Source organism: Callospermophilus lateralis, chromosome 1 (genome assembly GCF_048772815.1).
Source record: "Callospermophilus lateralis isolate mCalLat2 chromosome 1, mCalLat2.hap1, whole genome shotgun sequence".
NCBI lineage: Eukaryota > Metazoa > Chordata > Mammalia > Rodentia > Sciuridae > Callospermophilus > Callospermophilus lateralis.
This window is the reverse complement of record NC_135305.1, coordinates 45,788,692-45,809,838: the sequence shown is the minus strand read 5'-3', so window position 1 is coordinate 45,809,838 and position 21,147 is coordinate 45,788,692.

Here is a 21,147-nt window from a genome sequence, read left to right as displayed (position 1 = left end):
AATTCTTAATTTTATTTTTGAACTTCTCTTTTGTAAGTGAACAAAGATGCATATCAATTATCAGAGGAAGTACACAAAAGAAAGGAAAACAATTCATATGTCAGTACCTTTTTCTCTTTCTTGAATAATGGAACCATATTTTCACTGGGCCCTGCACATTGTGTACTTAATCCTGCTCATGTAACCTTGTTTCCTAGATTTTCATCATTAATAGGGATGAAGGATCAGATGAGGCTCTTTACCAGATGCTGTAAGGGACACAGAGGAATCTGTGCTACATTCAGGCTTTCCTAGGACTTGGGGTCCACACACCATCATCAGATGTGAAATGAGCACATGATGCGTTGGAGCAGGGAAAGGCAAAACCTGGCTTCAGAGCTCAACACTTGCACATGTCAGCTCTTCATTTTTCTCTATTCTACCAACTCTTTTCCAGGTGCCACTGGGAATGTACATATAGTAACAATAAATGACAATGAATATTATTATTTATTAATTAAGGAACACTTACTGTGTACCAAGGCTTCCAAACACTTGGAGACATTACTTCATTGAAATATCATAATAACTTTATGAGATAGACATTATTATAGTCCCCATTAAATAGATGAGGAAATGAATCAATAAGCAGACTAGGAAACTTTTCCAAGATCATACAGCTAATAAGTAAGTGACAAGGTAGTATAATAAAACCAGGCAGTCTGGCACCAGAAGTATATTCCAAATCTTATTCCATGTAAGAAAACAAGCTATACAATTCCATGGGAGTTTAGAAGAGATAAGCTGGCTCCTGTTTGACCTTAGTCACAAAGGCCAAACCTTGCCAGACACCAGTTGAGGGAAAAGAGGCAGGGAAGTACTGTCCATTTGTTATTTTACTGATATATGTAACTCAGGAGTTGGAAAGAAAGAAAGACTTTAATGCAAATTGCTCCTTGCTCCTTTAAATTAAGTACAGGGACAGAGAAATGATAATTAACTCTAAAAATGAGAAAAAACTTTGGAACTAGAACTTAGATTTTCTAATTTCTGTGTCAGAGCTCTTACTTTAGAACCTCTTACTTTACATACCTCCTGGGTATATTGTTCTCTCATATGCTGTTGGTACAATGCTCAGTCTTCTTCAAGAGGATATTCATCATTTGAAGGGAGGGACTGTAGCACATTAAGTATAGCTCCAAGAGCAGAGATAAACAATTTACCTACAAAAAGACCAAGAACATTACCTTATAGTGTTTACTGTGTGTGTGTGTATAAGAAATCAAATGTATAGTGCATTCATTTCAACTAATGAAATGTAATGAATTTCATTTCATAATAATCTAAGTATATTCTACAAGCTGTGATCTATCCTAGGGGGTGGAAAACAAAGTGAATTGTTAAAAAGAATTAAATACACAGATGCTGAAATACACCCTTGTCTTGATATTTAATGCCTTTGCCTAGAATGCCTTGCCCCATAATCTATGATCACTTCAGGTATTCTTACCTTGGAGAAGTCCACCTTAACCCTACGGCCTGGCTGTAAGGAGCTGAAAGTTGTACTCTTTCTATACCAACCCTTACCCCTGTTATAGCTTACCATATTACTTTCTGTTTGTAAAAACCTGTCATTTCTACTAAAATTGGAATATTAAGTGATCATATTCAAATTTTTATGTTTAAATTCATCTTATCATCCAAATCACAGAACTCAATATTCACAAAGAACCCAATATCCACAAAAGAACCCATGCACAACAAGTGATATACAGTAGTTACAGAATAGGCATGCACTGACTTAATTAACCAATGTCAGATAAATATGAATATGCTTTTACCCTATTAGATAAGTATACTTAATAATAAATTGGGGAATGGTATTTTCCAAAGTCCATTCGAGTTAGTTAAATTTATGATATAATAATAAAACACCACTATTTATGTACTAGGTTTTTGTTTCTTCTCCTTCACCTTTTGGTTATCAATAAATTGTAATACTTATGTAGATTAAATTAATAGAAGCAGGTTTAATCTTAATTTGAATTGAAATGTTTCCAACATTCATTTCTCAATGGATCATGAGTGTGCAAAATCTATCATTTGGATAACATAACACAAATTTATTGAATTGACTTCATGTCTACTGAACTGGGATTTAAATGACATGCAGGTGAATGAGAGTAGAGATAAAAAGAAAACAGAGAAAGTGGAAATCTTCAGATATTATTTAGAAGAAGAAATGGTAAAATGATTGACAGATTAGATGAAGTGAAACAGTAAAGGAGTTGGGGGAAAAGACTACTGCCTAGCCTTAGCAATCAGAAGAATGATAGTTTCTTAAAAGTAGACTGATGAATAAGGAAAAGATAACTATCAGTGGGGATGAGAGATGAGTTTATTATGGGCATGCTTTGTTTGAAAACTAGTCCTATTTTTTTTATACACATACACTTTTGCTTTCTCCAGAAAACCTATTAAACAAAGGATGTGTTTACTAAGACATAAATTTATAAAGTCAGAAGAAGGGAAAAGAGATCCCAGCAACACGGTTTTCAAAACTGAAATTACAGAAAGATAAGTGGTAAATTAGTTAGCATTACTGTTAAAAATGAAATTTAAACCAATAATGAGGGACACTAAGAAAAAAATCTAATTTATATTATTTAATACTCCAAATTCTCAGGAATGTCTCTATCATGTATTTCTGGAAATAACAAAGGTTTGAAATCAGACATTTTTCTTTAAATCTCTTTCAAAGGCTGAACCATAGATCTCCACTAAACTTACATAGCTCACTGGCATCCTCTCCTAAATACCATAAGAAGAGCAGAACAACAGATAAAACAGATGATCTTTGGGGATGGAGCTCAAAAGCATACTTAAGAGTTGTCATAATACATATTATAGGCTGAATTCTGTCCTCCCAAAATTCATATGCCAAAGTCTAAATGTTCTACAACTCAGAATGTGATAGTATTTCATGATAGGGCCATTAAAAAGGATAATTAAGACAAAATGAAGTCATAAATATATAGTCACTAAGCCAATGTCAATGGTGTCCTTACAAGAAGAGGAGTTTGGGTCTGCAGACAACAGACAGACTGAAGGATGACCATGTGAGAATCCAGAGAGAAGGCAGCCTTCTATAAAACAAGGAGAAAGCCTCAGCATAAAAATAAAAAACAAAAACAAAAACAAAAACCTGCTAACACCTTTATCTTGGACTCTTGGACTGGAAGCTAGGCTCAGAACTATGAGAAAATAAGTATTTTATATTTATGTTCCCCAGTTAGTGATATTTCGTTATGATAGCCTAGAAAACTAATACAATGCCTGAAATGGAATAATCAAGAATTCAGAATATAAGAATGCTATATAGAGATTTGAAGGTGAAAAATAAATTCAAAAAATGTTGAAGGTGATTGATTTGATGAGGGATAATTGAGGAAAGTGGAGGTGGAAACTATTATTTTTCACAGCAAACTTTATATAACTGACTTATTAGGTAGGAACATGTATAATTTTGACAGCAATTAAAACTCAAACTTAAAAATACAGAGTTTTTCTTCACTGGTTAAACAAATGTAAAATCTGAAGCAAACTTTTTTCTGGCTTTATTCTTGGAAATCTAGGAGGCTTTGAATTGGTGAGTAGCCAGAAAATCAAATTCTGCTCTGGATATTATGACACATTGCATTAGGTGAGAACATCATACAAAGATTAGCTGAATATTAAAAAATACCTATGGATGAACCAAAGCTCTATCCAAATGTGCACTGCCATCATCATTGTGATTATCATTCTATTTTTATGTTCAAATTGAAGGACGAATTCACTGATTGTTCAGGATGATTTCCTATGTGTTAATAGATCATTCTTCATTTGCTCTTGGTCCAAGCAAGATGAAATTTACAGATTAAACTGGTGAGCATCTGTTGTGAGGTATCCCCCAATATGCTCATGTCATGCGATGCAGGAATGTTCAGAGGTGAAATGATCAGATTATGAGAGCTGCAACCTAATCAGTAGTCTAATCCATTTGATGGATTCAGAATTTGAATGGATTATTGAGTGGTAACTATAGGAAGATAGGGCATGGCTGGAGGAAGCAGGTCACAGGCCCTTGGGGATCTTAGTCCTTGGTTTCTTGCTTGCTCATTCTCATTGCTTCCTGGCTGCCGTGGGCTGACAGTTTTCCTCTGTTACATCTTTATGGATGTTGTTTCTATCTCATCTCAGGCCCAGAGCAATGGAGCTGGCTGACCACGGGTTAAAACCTCTGAAACCAACAGCCCAAAGTAAACTTCTCCTTCTCTAAATTGTTTTTGTCAAGTCTTTTGGTCAGAGAGATGGACGCTGACTTACACAGTATTCATGCCTTGTTATTCTATGTTGGATTATAGAAATGGGCAATTATATCAGGAAGTCAGAGGATGGGCAGGGATTGAGAGAACATAATATCAGCACGGGCTCCGCCCCAGCTAGGATGCCTAGGGTTGAGTGTGCTCAAGTAAAGAGTATTGTTCCTCCCAAAGTTATTGATTTCACAGAACTCTTTCCTCCCAGATTCTAGTAACTAGTTTTTCTTTTACCCCTTTTGATCTGCAGCTAGCTATTAATTTCAGATTATTGCAATATTCTTGACTTCCCTTTACTTTTTAAATAACTCCTCTAAGCACAAATACTCCTTGAAGTATTCTATTTTGAGTACATGAAAGGGTATCTGTGGGGACTGACTGATGTGGTAGGGTGTGATTAAATATATTAAAAACTAAATGAGTCGTTTTTTTTTTCTTCTGTTTTACGGATAGAAATTTCAAAGCTACTTTGAAATTTAATGGGGTTATTCAGGTAACAAATGATATTGATTGGCATATAGAGACTTTGTCAACTATGTAAATGAGCAAAGAATTACAACAATAAATTTCATGTAAATGGTAAACTGAAAAAAGAGATGGATGGGTGCTTAGATAGAGTCACTACAATGCATCATTGCATGAAAAGAAGATGCATATTATTACCAAGCATTTGTTCATTTTGTTATTATTTATTCATTCATGCCAATTGTCCTAAAATTGGAGAAAATATCTTTGTCTTCAGTGAAGATACATTACTTGAATATAACAGTAAGAAAAAAAAACTAAAATGGCTTTTCCAGGAAATAAATTGCCTGAATTAAGCCCTTCTTTATTTCTTATTATACATCATGTTGGAGCTTTACCTTCTTGTTATGTGAGAAAAGATGTGACAAATATTCATCTCCCTTGTAATAGCACATAAAATGTTTCTCTAAACATCTCTTTAAAGTTGTAATTGTGGGAAATTGTTATAAATATTAGAAACTTAAAATTTTAGTAGTGATAATTTCAAATTAAATGTTCTTATGGCACTGCATAAGTTACTTGATTATATGAATTTATTTCACCTCTGTCGAGAGTAGAAATATAATTGGAGATTTTTTAAGCATTCAAAATAGAAGAATCTAAACTTTCAGTCTTCAGGGAAAATAAGTGAGGGAGCGAGTGGGAGAAAGAGAGAGGGGAAGTAACATGCAAGGAGATCCTCAAGGAACAAGTAATAGTTGTTGCTAGATTGGCTCCAAGGTATTATTTTCCCCCCTCTCTCTCTCTCTCTCTCTCTCTCTCTCTTACAAATATAGCTCATTTTATGATATCTTCCCCTTGTATATCTTTCCAGATCTTTCTTTTCTTTTTTTCATGTCCATATTCTCTTTCTTGTCCAGCCCAGGTTGACACAGACTTTAAGTGTCCTGTACATCAAGTGTGGTCCAGGAGGGCTCTCTCTGTTCACAGCCCAATATCACTCTACACTTCTGTCATCTCATTGAACCCCAGGATGTAGGATTTTTGAATGGAGGATGGAATCAACATAAGGAATGAATTTTTCAATTTCACTGGGCTTTTAGTGAAACATGTTCTTCAGTGTGTTTGAGGGTATTGGGAAATTTATATCTATCTATTCTGTGACATATATTTAACACACTATCTGAGCAAAAATAACAAGGTAAGGATCCCATGGATCTATCAGTTTTATTTTATCCATATTTCTATTTGAAAATGAAGAAAGATAAATACATATTAGGAAAAAAATCAGGAATTGATTATATTTTCAACCCAAAATACATAAGAATAACAAAAGACACAATTTGGAAGAGAACACAATGATCAAAGATGGGAGAGTGACATGTTCTGTTTGTACTACACCTCTTATTATCCGTAACCTGGAAAAGTCAATCAGTAAAAAATAAGACTTTAAATGGCTACATGTCATCTTTCAGGTGCATATAACATATTTTATATAAATAGTTCTCTATTGATATAAATTTAGGTTGGTTATAGGTTGCCAATACTAAAATAACCATAACATTGTTGTATAATAATGAAGCACCAAACTGTGAACTTGGCCACCTATTCCTGAAAGGCTATTTACTTCTGCTATTTTTCCTGTTTTTACAGTCCTTTCATATATGTGCCAATATGGAAAAGGAAATGGCAAGTCAAGAATATCAATATTGAAATTCTCACTATTTTTTCCAGATGTTTCTACATTAGAAATGTAGTGAAGGATTATCACTTTCATTGAGATAATGGGCTTCAGTTTCCCAGTTATTCCTTCTTCCTCTATCTCTTCTTTTTTTTTTTAATATTTATTTTTTAGTTTTTGGTGGACACAACATCCTTGTTTGTATGTGGTGCTGAGGATCAAACCCGGGCCGCACGCATGCCAGGCGAGCGCGCTACCACTTGAGCCACATCCCCAGCCCCTCTATCTCTTCTTAATGCATAAATTGAGTAATAACCTCACTGGCTAGCCAACTTTCTTGACCCTAAAGATACTATCTTTTTTTTCTCCTATCTCTCTATTTTATTTATTTATGTTTTTAATGTGGTGTTGGGCATTGAACCCAGTGTCTCATGCATGCTAGGCAAGCACTCTACCACCCCAGCCCTAAAGATACTATGTGTTATGAACAGTATTCATAGTGCTTTGCAATGAGGTTTTCTTGACTTCTACTCTAAGGTTGTCTCTTATCAGGTTAATTATAATCCTATTTGATTCTGACAAATACTTCTTCATGGCCTCTCTATGTGGCAAAAGGGAGTATGCAATCTTTGTTGCTATCATGAGTAAGAGTTTCTTCTACCAGCAATCCTGTTGTTCAGGGGAGAATAGCCAGTAACTTTAATAGAGATGCCAGCATTCTTCTTATTAATCCATTTTGTATTATTTTGGCTAATGGGATGCCCTTCATTTCCTACTTCAGAATATTGGTAATTAGTGGATTTTTCAGCCTTTTGCAGTATGTCCACTCTTACACACCTACTTCTCTCAGCCTTTTTAAAAAAAAAAAAAATACCTTTATTTTTATTTATTTTTATGTGGTGCTGAGGATCAAACCCAGGGGTTCACATGTGCTAGGGGAGCCCTCTACCGCTGAGCCACAACCTAGCCCTTCTCTCAGCCTTTTGATCTTTCAATGTTTGTTACAAACATTTCTACTTAGCTTGCATGAGCCATTACTTTCTAGATGCTTCCAAGAGGAGCATGTTAGTATTGTTTCCTGAGATTCTTGCCAGAATGTTACATCCTGTATCACAGGAGTATGGTCCCATAATGATAACTTTTCCTTTATCTAATTGCATGTTTCATTAACAATGATCCAGCACATTTAGACCAGTATATACTATTAGGTACATGGTGTCAAAGGCTCTTTTAACTCCTTTGAAATGTAATCTCTGTCCTACATTAGCATGTCCAAGACTTCTAAGGGCGTGTTGCAATTCACCACAAGTAACTGCCTAGTCACAAGGGGAGGTGTGGGTTGAGCCTAAAGGAGGGTACACACAGTGCCTTGAAAATCAGAGGCTTCTATTTTAGTTTCAACCAGATACCTCTTTCCTCTAACATTAAGGAGTTGGATACTTGTTTAGGCGCGCGCGCACACACACACACACACACAGAGAGAGAGAGAGAGAGAGAGAGAGAGAGAGAGAGAGAGAGATCTGAGTTCAGAGGATGTTAGAATTTCAAAGACTTTAAGTGTGGCAGATAGATGTGCCAAATCTCAATACCTCTCTCTTTCCCAACCAGTGCTTGACCTAGCAAACTTGGAGGTGCTAGTAGAAGAGGCTAAGAATAAATCATTCTTTAACTTTTTACTCATATAATTAGGTCCTGGTCATATTTATTAGCTTTCTTTGTGCTCTCTTTCCTGGAACTCTATTCCTTATAATTAAGTCATAGGCTTCTTCGTTAGGTTTTTCTGCCCTCTGGCTGTAGGAAATGAGTCCTTTTTAAAATGCTACCAAGAAAGACTTCTGCTTTTCATATTTATTTCAATTTCAATTTTATGACTGATTACTTTCTACTTTTTGCTGTCTTCCTCCATTACATAAATGACACTCAAGCTGGGGTTGGTGGTACATGCCTATAATCCCAGCCACTCTGGAAGCTGAGGCAGGAAGATTGCAAATTCAAGGCCAACAAAATTTTTAAAAAGTAAAAAGGACTAAGGATTTAGATGAGTGGGGAAGTGTCACTGAGTTAAATCTTCAGGATGGCAAAAATAAATAGATAAATAACACCCAACTACAGTTACTATGATACCATTACTTTGATAATCTGTACTTCCAAAGAGCTTTTTAAAAGCTACAAATATTATATATGCCACTGCATATCTATTGTATCTCAGTTCAGCATTGGTAAAACTTGATTGTTGCATTGCAATAGTCTATAACCAATGTATTATTTTGCACTTTGGTGTCAAGTGGAACAGCTCTAAAATCCTATTTAAGAATCTGCTTCCTTGAATAACTCCAGGCACCATCAATTTTATTGTGGCTAGTCTGGAAACAAATTATGCTTCCTTCACCTCAAGCTCAGAACCATGGAGCTTGCTGACCATGAACTATGAGTTGTTGTTATCAGTTACTTTGCTCATAGCAGCAAAAAGCTGACTAACACATGGACTAAAGAGCTCAGTTGGTTCTATTGAAGCTCTAGAGATGGGATAATGATTCAGAATTGCTTCAACTTGAGGCCAGGGTATCAGGTTTTATATACCCACATCAATAGTCTTTGGCTGCAACCTAACTTCCAGGAGGGAGATTTGACCTTGGACAAAGATACTTTTCAGTTGAGTACTTTTCATGAAAAGGAATATCTAGGTCATTTGAAGCTATGCATCCAGTAGAGGGAACAAAGAGAGCCTTATTCTAAAGGGGGCATCTAAGTAGCATGCTGCATTGTTCTAGTAAATATATACATTTTTCTATGTGGGATTAACATAAGTTAATGAGATCTATTTTATATACTTTATCAAATATTTATGGCATATACTGCTAGTATTAGTATATGATGTTACCAGCAACATAAATACTGTTATATATATGTTTGCATGTGTGTAGTTACATCTTTTGTAAGTTGGGTGTGTCTGGGAGGTGTTCATATTTTTCAAACAGGCTGAATATATCATATGTTATAGATCATATAGTTATATATCACATAAATATATGTAATTATATAGATAAGTATGACAAATTATATGATGTAAATCATTAGTAAAAATTTATAAAAATATGGTTAGGGTTCTGATTATTATAATAAAAGCAGATATTAAAATGGAAAGAGAGAAGAAATTTAACAAAGACATACTACATTATTTGTAGTTTTCAGTATAAGAAAAAAAAAGCAGGAATAATTCATGGTAGCCAAAGGGTTTGAAGAGAATAGAATTTTACAAATACTTTGGAGAAAAGGGAGCACAAGATGTAAGGAAGGAACATTAATAAATAAAGACTGGTAAGTTAATGATGATTCTGAAGGTTCTGAGCTATTGAGCTCATTTTTAAAAATTCATACTGGAGTGAAATAAAGGAATGAAAAGCTTTGGATTATTTAGCAATAATCATGCAAATCTTGGAAAGTTGCTTATAAAATGAAAAGAAAATATGGTGAAAATTTCTTTTGCAGAAAAAATGAAAGTTAAATAAAAAATATAAATAACTGGTGTTAGGCTGCTCTCTCTTTTTCTATTTCGGCTTTAAATAATTTCTAAGTTTATAGTCTCTACTTCTCCTGTCCTTATTATTTGGATCTTGATTTGACCCTCAGAGCATTTCTTTTTTAACTCAGGTTTCTACTTCTCTGAGTCGGAGGGTTACAACACTTCTTCCCAGGCACATTACTTCTTTAACCTGGTGAGTAGGCTAGTAGCTGAGTCTCCCACTACAAAAACAGAATGTCCTCAGCTCCAAAGACCTGCATCTGCTGGGCCTGGGCGTAAGGCTGCCTTCAGGCAACAGTTACAGCCAAAGACATGATATATGTGTAAACAAAACAATCTTGATGTAGTAATTTTCTTTCCAGTAATCTTATCTGTTTGCAAGAGACTTACATTTTACAAAGCAAACACCATCTCTGTTAAGAGTTCAGTCTATTTTCCACCCTGGATTTAGAATTAAAGTAAAATAAAACCATGCCTGAAGAAAGGTGAAATAATGATACTCTCCTCAAACTGACATTATTAAGTTTAAAGAATACAGTCTTGAAGCTCTGTCCTACCTCTCCTGGTAGATGACCACTGTCTGTTTTAACATGTTGCTATTATCAATGTTGAGTCTCAAAGAAATGTTTTTTCTACATGATCTGTTTATAAATTATTTTCTTAGAGTGTGACAGAAAGAAACTTAAATTTATGACTATATTTGGTCCCTCTCACCTCTCTGATATATGCCCTGTAAAATTTTCCTCTGCCTGACTGACTCCTGGGCCATTTTTATGTCTATTACAATAAAGGGTAAAAATCAAATATTGTGAAGCCAGAAAGGCCAAAGAATTTTCCCAGGAAAGAATAGAGGGTATACTAAATGTTAGTCATGGAAAGGGGATGACGTCAGGGCTACATTGTCCCTTAAAGTTCATATATTTGAGTCCTCCCTCCCAGTACCTCAGGATATGACCATATGTGGAGATGTGACTTTTGAGGAGGTTATTAAGTGAAAACATGGACATTAAAGTGAGCTTTAATTCAATATTACTGCTATCCTTAAAGAAGGGATTAAGACACAGGCTCACACAGGAGAAAGACCATGAGAAGACAGGGGGAGAGGTTGGCAACTCAGGAGGCAGAGGTGAGAGGTTTCAGAAGAAATCAAACCTGCCAACACCTTCCAGCCTCCACGGTTGTTGGAAACTGAAGTGCTGTTGCTTATATCACCCAGTCTCTGGGTGGAACTTATTTATGGCAGCCCTAGGAACTAATACAGAAGGACAAATTCAAGGTGGCCTAACAAGAGTTTGTTCTGGGGGAGGCAGAAGAACTGGAGGAAACCTGGAAGGAAGAAGGACTGAAATTTCAGAGGCAGCTACCTTGTGGTTTAGGACACAGCTGAAGAATGAAAATCGTAAAGCAGTTTAACATGTATTAATTAAGTATTTAATCCTTGTTGACTTTTTTTTTTTTAGAGAAAGTCCTCTGTAAAAATTTCACTTTTTTATATAGCATTTTTTATACCTTTATTTATTTTCACATGGTACAGAGAATCAAACCCAGTGCTTTACACATGCTAGGCAAGGACTCTACCACTGAAACACAGCCACAGCCCCTATAAAAATTTCATTTGAAGTTTATTTCTCTTTACCAAATAATATTTTTTAAGTTGGTGCTGAAATGGGAAAAACCACATTTCTGCTTCATTTTATGTTGAAAACACTTATTATTTATTGAGTGACAATTATATTGCAAAATCTGTAAATATTTCACCTCTAATCATCACACACAAAAAGAATATATTGTTCTTAAGCTAATCAATGTGAAAATAACTTGTCAATTTAACACAGAAATTAATTTTCAGACCTGGAAATTAATGTGGAGTAATCTAATGCAAGTATCAAGTACACAGTTTCTCAAAGGTACTTCAAGGACATTTTGGAAACAATCAGAGGTTGCAGTAGGCCCTGTCCTTTTCCTTGCCTAGATCCTTTTCCTGGTCTTGTGAGGTTAGCTGTTAACAATTGCAGTTATGGATCCTCCTTCGAATTTCCTCTGGGGAATTGTGGCCATTTTGCTTCAGGGATAATGACCCTGTGTCGGCCCCTGTGCTAGAACTCACCTTGCAATGAGACTGAGGCTAGATTGTAATCTAATGCACACCTTTGTAGGCTATTTTCCTCCTACTTTCTTCACTCTTGTATGCATTTCACCTGAGAACAGTCCCTTCATAAATCACTGGCATAAGGGCCCCCATCCAGAGGCAATGCTTCTGTGAAATGTGACAAAAGCCTGGGTTGTAGTAACCAACTAAGTAGTAATGTGACTCAAACTTATTATGGGTAAAGATATAATGATAAACAACAACAAGAATAAAGCCTAGCAGCCTTCTGATGTGCAGTTATGTATGCATCATATCACAGAGAAATTATAGTTTAAAAGACATTATCTGGAAAAATTGCTTATTGGGATCTATAATATTATGGAGATAATAATTTTTTTAGCATAGAACTGTTCAGTTTTTGACTAAGTACATTGCATGATACATATATTTCAAAAGTTTTTTGTGTGTCAGGACTCTTTTTGATAGAAAATAACAGAACCTCAATTCAAATTAGCTGTCCAAAAGAAAATTTCATAGGTCTTTGTATCTTTTCAATTCAAGGGCCAATTTTATTAAAAACATAGTTTGATCTAGGGTGTCTTGCTTACTCTCTCCATTCCTTGGTTTTCTTTGGATTGGTATTTTACATATGTGTGATATAAAGATGCCAGTGAAAAAGGTAGCTTTTCCATGACCTATATTCTAACTGGCTTTGACCAGATCATTTGTTAGGTTTTGTTTTGTTTTGTTTTCTTGTTTTTTTTTTTTTTTTTTGTTTTGTTTTGTTTTGTTTTTTGGTACCAGAGATTGAACCCAGAGACACTTAACCACTGAGCTACATCCTCTGGCCTTTTTATTTATTTTTTTATTTTTAGACAGGGTCTCTCTAACTTGTTTAGGTATGCTCATTGAACAACATGAGTAGGACATGTGCCACTGTAGGAAGAGATGTATATGTTTTTGATGGCACAACTATGGTCATGCAGAGTAGGGAGAGGTTCCCAGTAAACCTATGACAAGAGACATGTGGATGCATATTAGACAGACAAAAAATATCTTCAAGTAAAAATATTAGTGTAATATGAAAAGGTAGTGAGGTCCAGTATGTTTAGAAAATGCAAGATTAATCAAATATGGGTGCATCTGTTACTATAGTCTTCTTCAGTTCCTTAAAAATGCTAATGGAGTTTTTGAGTTTCCAAGGTAATGTATTTGATCTTTGGATTTACTTTTTCATGAGGTATTTTATGAAATCCAGATAAACTTGGGTTCAAAGTCAGGTGCCTCTACTTATTAGCTTTATAAATAGTTTGGAAAATTAAATTCTCTTGGCCTCAGTTTCTTTCACTGTAAAGCAGAATAAGTAAATATTTTTCAGGCTATTATGAGGATTAGAGGAAATGCATTAAGATGCTTGGCTCCATAAAAATGGTTTGTGTTGGACCAAATAGTATCAATTTGGAGACCTTTGAATTCTTCTTCCAAGTGTTAAATTGCTTTCTGAAAATGAAATTAAAGTTGCCTTTGTCTCCTAAAAGGGGTATATGGAATTATGAGGAATAATTTATAGGCTAGGTGTTGGTTGAATTAGATTTGAGGTGACAAGAAAAACATAGCCAGAGATATGAAGGACAGTTGAAACATTATTGTAGTAAATTGTGAACTGATAAGTACCTGGAGTAAGAGGAAATACAAGAAACAATGTCCAAGTACTAAGGGAGAAATCATAAAAATGATTAGAAGACTTTCTGAGTGAACCAGTTCAGCAGTTTACCATGAGAATTTTATTTTTCAAATAGTCTATTTAATTGAATAATGATGGGTGCTAAAATTTGTGCCAGGTGTCTGCTTTTCCACTAGGATAATAAAATACTATGCTCTGAAATACAACAAAACTTCTGAAGTTTAATCATCATCAGTAAAATCTTCCTTTACATATAATTACTCATTTTGTTCAATTCCAACTTCTGCTAATATAGTATAATATAAAAGGAATTTTACTTCAGATGTCAAATACTTCAGAGTAGTCTTATTTTAGTATGTGAACTAAGAAAAAATTCCATATGAGGTAATAATCATACTTAAGGCAATATTGTAAAATTAATTAAGCTATTTTCAAACAATTTAGCAGGGCAATAACCATATAAAAAGTGTAGATTTTTCAAATACAAAATTATGTTCCTAGGATTGTACATAGAAATTTAGAAGAAAAACTTTCATATTGGAAAAACATTAATTTATTTAATAGATTTTACTGAGATTGAATATTATTCATATTTTGCGTTTGTTATGAAAATTTACTGGCAATAAATTAAGAAAATTCTCCTCCTTACTGATGAATTTATGACATTATTTAATAGGTTTTACTGAGATTGAATATTATTCATATTGGGACCATTTGTTTTTGTTATGAAAATTTACTGGTAATAAATTAAGAAAATTCTCCTCCTTAATGATGAATTTATGACATTACACATTATGATAGAAAGTATGTATTTTTAAATTCATTATTAGGATAGAGTAATAAGAAAAAATACTTCTGAATTACAAAGATAGCAGCTTTCACCAGTTTTATATTACTACTTTTCTGGATGAGATATTGTTGGTTGTAAAAGAGGAAAAACAAAAGCTTACACTAACTTAAGTAATAGAAGAGAAAATCAAGGAACCAAAGAGAAAAGTAAACTTAAAAAATGAAACCCAGCTGAGCATAGTGGTTCATGCTTGTATCCCCAGCAGGACAGGAGACTCAGGCAGGAGGATTTCAAGTTCAATGCCAGCCTCAGCAACTTAGCGAAACCCTGTCTCCAAAAAACAAATAAATAAATAAACAAGCAAATAAATAAATAGATAGATAGATAAAAGGGCTGGGGATGAAGCTGTGTGGTTGAGTGCTCCCATGTTCAATCCCTGGTACCAAAACAAACAAACATCAATAAGAAAAACAAACAGGCAATTCTGTCATTTATGAAGCCACACTATAAAGGTGACATGCTTCCAGGTTTAAATGGCTTTATCTGTCTGATTTTTATGTATAGAAGATAATGAAATTGGCTCATCTTGGATTAGATGTCAACCTTAATTCAATAATCTGTGGCCAAAGGCCAGAGCCTGGGCACAGATGGGTCCATCTGGGAGGCACTGTGCAGACCCCAGCATGTAGGAATTATTGCATGCAGTCTCTGGAATAGATGTTGTACGATGTCCTGTATAGAATAATTTTTGTTGTTTGTGTTAGTTCCTGAAATAATATATTTTTTAAATGTCAAATGTAATCTTACATGAAATCCCAGTTTAAACAACCAGTAGAAATGGAGCTGCTCTGACTGAAGCAGAAGAGGATGCGAGGATGGCACTGACATTCCCACTTTGATTATTCCCTTACCTCTTATACTGGCCCCTTTAGTTTATAGTGTGGATTCATAAATGTCAGAATACAGTCTGAAAATCACTAGTGCAGTTAAAAAAAAAAAAAAAATATATATATATATATATATATATATATATATACATACACACACATATATATATATATTGGGTTTTGTGTGTGTTTGTGTGTGTGTGTGTGTGTGTGTGTGTGTACATACATATATATATATATATATATATATATATATATATATATATATTCAAATCAAGTGATTTGAATTTTATAAATGCTGACCTGGCTCATACTAACTCTTAAGGTAAAATAACTTACATTCTCCAAACTTTCATTTCTTCATCTGCCATTTCACAGTCTTGATGTATTAATGAAATCATCTCCCATTTATTACACGATGCTATGCATTGTTAAAGGTTATTATAACTGGGATCTGTTTCCCCACCTTCCAGTCTGCCAGTTCCTTTAAGAACCTCTCCAATACATTCTCATCTAAACAATTATGTTTGTCTCCAAGGATATATTAGTGACAACTTACATGCCAACAAAACGCCAGCCCTTCTGTTATTTTGACGTCATATAGCTTACTACAAATGTTTTAGCAGGTATTTATCTTCCTCTGTGATCTTGGAAGAGCGGAAAAAATGAGCATGAGCGCAGAGAATGGATGCCAAATCACTGATTTGTCCACATCCTAGGAACTTATGCAGTCCAAACGTGCGGAGCTAACTCAGTCTCCTGAGGCTAGTCTGAGGATTGTTCATGGCTTTCGTGTGGATCACAGAGGAGAAACATATCCAAGGGAGACAAAAGCACCTCCTTGACATTATTGAGTGTGATTATAAGCCACAAAATGAGTGACAGACAAAAACTGCCTAAGTTGAGGCATACATTTTCACTCTATTTTGGTAGCTGGTATTCTGACAATGTATTTTAAGCTCAACATTCACTGTTATTTTTGTTTTTTTTATTTTTTAAATTCTCATTGACTTGTGTGAAAGCTGCTCTTCTCAAGACTAAAGATTTTCTGTAGTAATATCGTATGTGGAAGCCACAAGGGCCCTGGCACATATGGCTGTAATACTCTATTTTTAAAGATATATTGTGTCTGCTAATACAGAGGTCATGACGTTGAATTTGTCACTTAGAATCAGCAAGAGAACGTGGGACTCTTCCTTGCAGATCTTGGCTCCATCAGCAAATAAATTAAAATAAACTGGAGGCCTGAAATAGAAATAATCCTCCTTCCAAGTGTTTCGTTTTAGAGAATGACATCCTGTTTTCTTCAGAATATCATGGGTAATTCTGCATATGAATGAATTTAGGAATAAAAAAGGCCCTGCAAATGAAATACACAAAATAACTTTTAGAATTTCGGGCTTCAGTCATAAAAATAAGTGATGATGATTTTCTGTTCAAAGTGTGAAGGGAAAAAAAGAAACCTGAAGATTAGTTATAGAAAGTTTTAGGGTTTCACAGCAATGTGTTGAAGCAAATGGCAAGCTACATTTTCCCTATAAGAGGACATAGAATATTTTCAGAACTATTTACCATTCATTGTATAAAGAAAAATTTGACACAATTTGGCTATTAGTTATAGGAATCAGGCCTGCTTTCTGATTACAGTCAGAAGTGAAAACGTATATTTCAAAGATTCCTGGACCCGAATCTCACTCACCTAGTATTCTTTGACTAGGTTCTCAACTGAGCCTGAAAGGGCTTTAACTAATGTCCGAAGTAATTTTGTCAATGTGGTAGAAAGTCTTCGTGGTTAATGGAACCCATTACTATTAAAAAAAAAAAAAAAAAAAAAAAAAAAAAAAAGAACAAGAAAAAAATGTGCAGTGATATATTAAATTTGAACAGCAAATATTCAGTTCATGCTCTTAAATATATGTCTTCCATGATGTTACACTAAACCTGACTCAGCAGTTGCAGCAGTATCAGCTTATGCCTATCACTGGTGTCCTTACCTTAGAGGACACTAATGTAACTTTACTTATTCTTCATTTAAAAGGAACTAGGAGCTTAATAGAATTTCAGTCTTGGGTAAAGAAAAGATCAGGAAAAATCTCATATCTTAAATTAAATGATTATTTTTATATATAATATTCCAAAATAAGTAGTGTGAAAATTTGTACTGGAAATATGAAGGCAATTTTTATCAACATAATAATAATAATAGCAAAAAATAATTACTAATAACAAGTTATGTTGTCTGTAAAATCCATGTAGTTATATGAAATTTGTGTCAGAGTTTTGCCAGATACCTTATCAAACTTTCTTCTTTTCTTGAGCACAGTTAAACTATGTTTTCTAGCCCTTTTGATTTTAGGTGGGACCCTGTGAATCATTTCCATCAATGAACTGTGAGTAAGAGTGATATGTCTTATCTGGTGTGAGACGATTGAGAGTTGTTCCTCAGTCTCTTTATTTTCCTGTTCTGTTGACTGTATGGTTGCATTGTGAATTTGAAGTCATGTATTACAGATTACCAAGCTTTGATCTATTGGGTCTCTTAATGACTACATAATTTTTCATTTCATCTTCTCTTCCTATCCCTAGTGACCCTATAGATGAGCAATAAACATATTGTTAATCCTCAGAGGTTTGAGGGTTATCACATAACCAATATTACTCATCCTGACTAGTACATTCCCAAAATAGATAATAAAAAAGAACCAAAAATAATTGGGGCATGAAAGTAGGTATACAAAAAGGTAGGATGTAAGGAAAAACTAGTAATCACTGGTTCTTTTAGAAGCAATCATAACAGTACCAGGAAAGAAAGAAACTAAAGTGCTGTTAATACTAAGTAGGTATGATAGATGAAACTGGGGTGCAATAGGAATCAGTCTTGCTTTTCATGAATAGTTACCAAGTAGAATAAAAATTCATGTTATGAGCAAAGTGTTTTCTTAGCCAAAAATAGACATTATTATTGCTGTGGGTATATACGTGACTGCATGACCAATGTAGTTCTGCAACCTGTACACTCAGAAAAATTAGAAATTATATCCCATCTGATGCAAATGTATGATATGTCAAGATCATTGTACTGTCATGTGTAACTAATTAAAACAAATTAAAAAATTAAGAAATTTAAAAAAAAAAAAGGAGAATGGATGGGGAAGACACCATTCCTATCTCCTGAGAGGAATTTTCCAAATGATATTGTTAATTATTATAATACACTAATGAAGAAAGTATATATTTTTAATAGTGCTGGCAAAACAGGTCAACATATCATGATTTTTCTTTGTAATACTGATTTAATGTTTTCTGTTTGGGAACTCAAATTAGGCTTCAAAAAATAAAAGTGATTGAATGCTTGAAGAAAAAATATAATTAGCAAGTTAATTATTTTAGCAAGTATTTGTTTATTTATTGAGCACTCATTAATTATCAAACCCTGCTTTCCATATTTGTGATATGAAAAGTGGTGCCTACATTTACATTCTATTAAGTTCAACTATTAAAATGAATCCCAGAAAGTCTCTCAGATTTGAATCTACAAAAAGAAAATAATCCCAATCCTGAATCTTGATGAAAAGTCAATAGATGGACAATCCAGATCCTGGAATCCTGGCTAGTTGGACTTTTTATTCTTTTAATTTCACTTCTAGTAAGAATATTACAAATCCCTCATCAAGCTGATATTACTAGAAACATAAAGTAATAACAAAATATTAACAAAGTTAGAAACAAAATATTAGATAAAAGAATATATAAATTCCCATGATATTTATATTTTAAAATATGCTGAATTTAAAGGATTTAACATTTGAATGATTTTTCCGTTTATTATTTTTGCAGAACACTTGTTGTCATTTAGGATGCTATGATGCATTAATTATGACAAACTTGTATTCCCCAATTTAAATTTTCTTGGAATCTTTAATGAATCAAATTTGTAAGTAATGCTTAAATGCTTGAGAATATTTGGTCTTTGGTGTTTCATTCATTTGGTCTAAATTCCTAAGCCAAATCCAGCAAAATCTGACAACAGAATGCTAGATTTGCCTTCTTACATCTCTGTCTTCTGATAAATACCAAGTTAAAAAATAAATGTGGATTTCTGATTGGCTCATACTGTGTGAAACAGATTGTACTTAGGTATCAGAATTATTCATAATTAAATCGCTGATTGGTAGGTTGCAGCTGTACTCATTTGGCATATTCTCCAAGAGGGGTTACTTGGAATCATATAAAATTTAGGTGCAAAACGATAGGGGCACTTTTCCTAAATTGAACTGGTCCACATCTGCTTGCTTTAATTTCATCTGCTATAACTGAATGATTCTCCATATGCAGAGAGGACCTAGAAACTGCACCAGAGATATTGCAAGGACTCTTATACAATTATCATTTGGAGAAATACAATATGATTTCATTTGTGTACTTTAAATTTTTAAGTGAACTGGGTACATTTTGTGTCCTGTGAATCTTTCTTGTAATTTCCAATTCAGGACAAACTGAAATTGAACCACTCTTTGAGTAATGAACAGTGCTTATATTTAATAGAATTAACTGTGTGTGTGTGTGTGTGTGTATTTCCTTATGGAAAACCAACATTAGATATTAACAAATACACATATAATTGTATGCTGTTTTCCCAGTTAAAAATAACCCCAAGGGTTTTGCCATTCCCTATGATTGTCATCAGTGATACAAAAAGATGATGTATTCCCACTAACTTCAGCCCACAAGGATTACGAAAGATGTGATCTATGATCTTTGTGCCCACTATTACACTTAATACACTTAATATTTTCTCTCTCTCCATTTCTTTGTTGTTCTCAATCTGTTGAGGTTTTTGATTATTTGTTTGTTTTCTTTTTTCTTTCTCTTTATCTAGGCATGTCACCAGCAACATAGGATTTAACTGGACTGTTATCATCTGCATCATCTGCAAATTATATCAATCCTTGTTCTTTATATCATTTAAATTACTGGCAAATGCTAATTTTCAGCATTTTGCTCTATAAAGAAATAATATTTCTATGGGATGGGAGATCCCTACTTCAATTGTAGTTGCACACAGTCCTCTAAATTAATTTTATAATCCAAATTATAAAATTATAAATTATCCTACTTTAGCAATAAGATTTTAATTAAATTGAGTTCCTATAAATGTAATAATGAAATATAAAATATTTGATGGACAAAGATTGTTATATTAAAGTCCTAGTCTAGTATTGTTTCAGTAAAATGTATCTTATTTTCCACATGTAAAACTAAAAGAAAAAGAATATCTTGTTGTATGTTGCAAAGAAGTATATATTCTTTTGTTAGGAGAGAAAAATAATTTTATTCATATTCAATTATGAAAGTATAATGAATATTTTATATATGGAGCATGCTTATGCCGTCTTCTTTGTTACCCCTTTCTTACAGTAAGCTATATGAGCACTGGAAAATAATCTAGAAAAAATATAAGGACGTTAAAATAATATGGTTTAAGTTAATGAAGGTGAAAACAGGAATATGATTTAGGAAATTATATGACAATTTATACTTACCACTTCTTTAAATGTTTTCTCAAATACTCATTTTTCTTAGTTGCTTTGTCAAGACCTTATAACAATCATCTTTCAAAATCCATTTTAATTAATATTGAGAATATGAGTGATTTTTATACATTTAGTTTTCTTTTTTTTACCATAA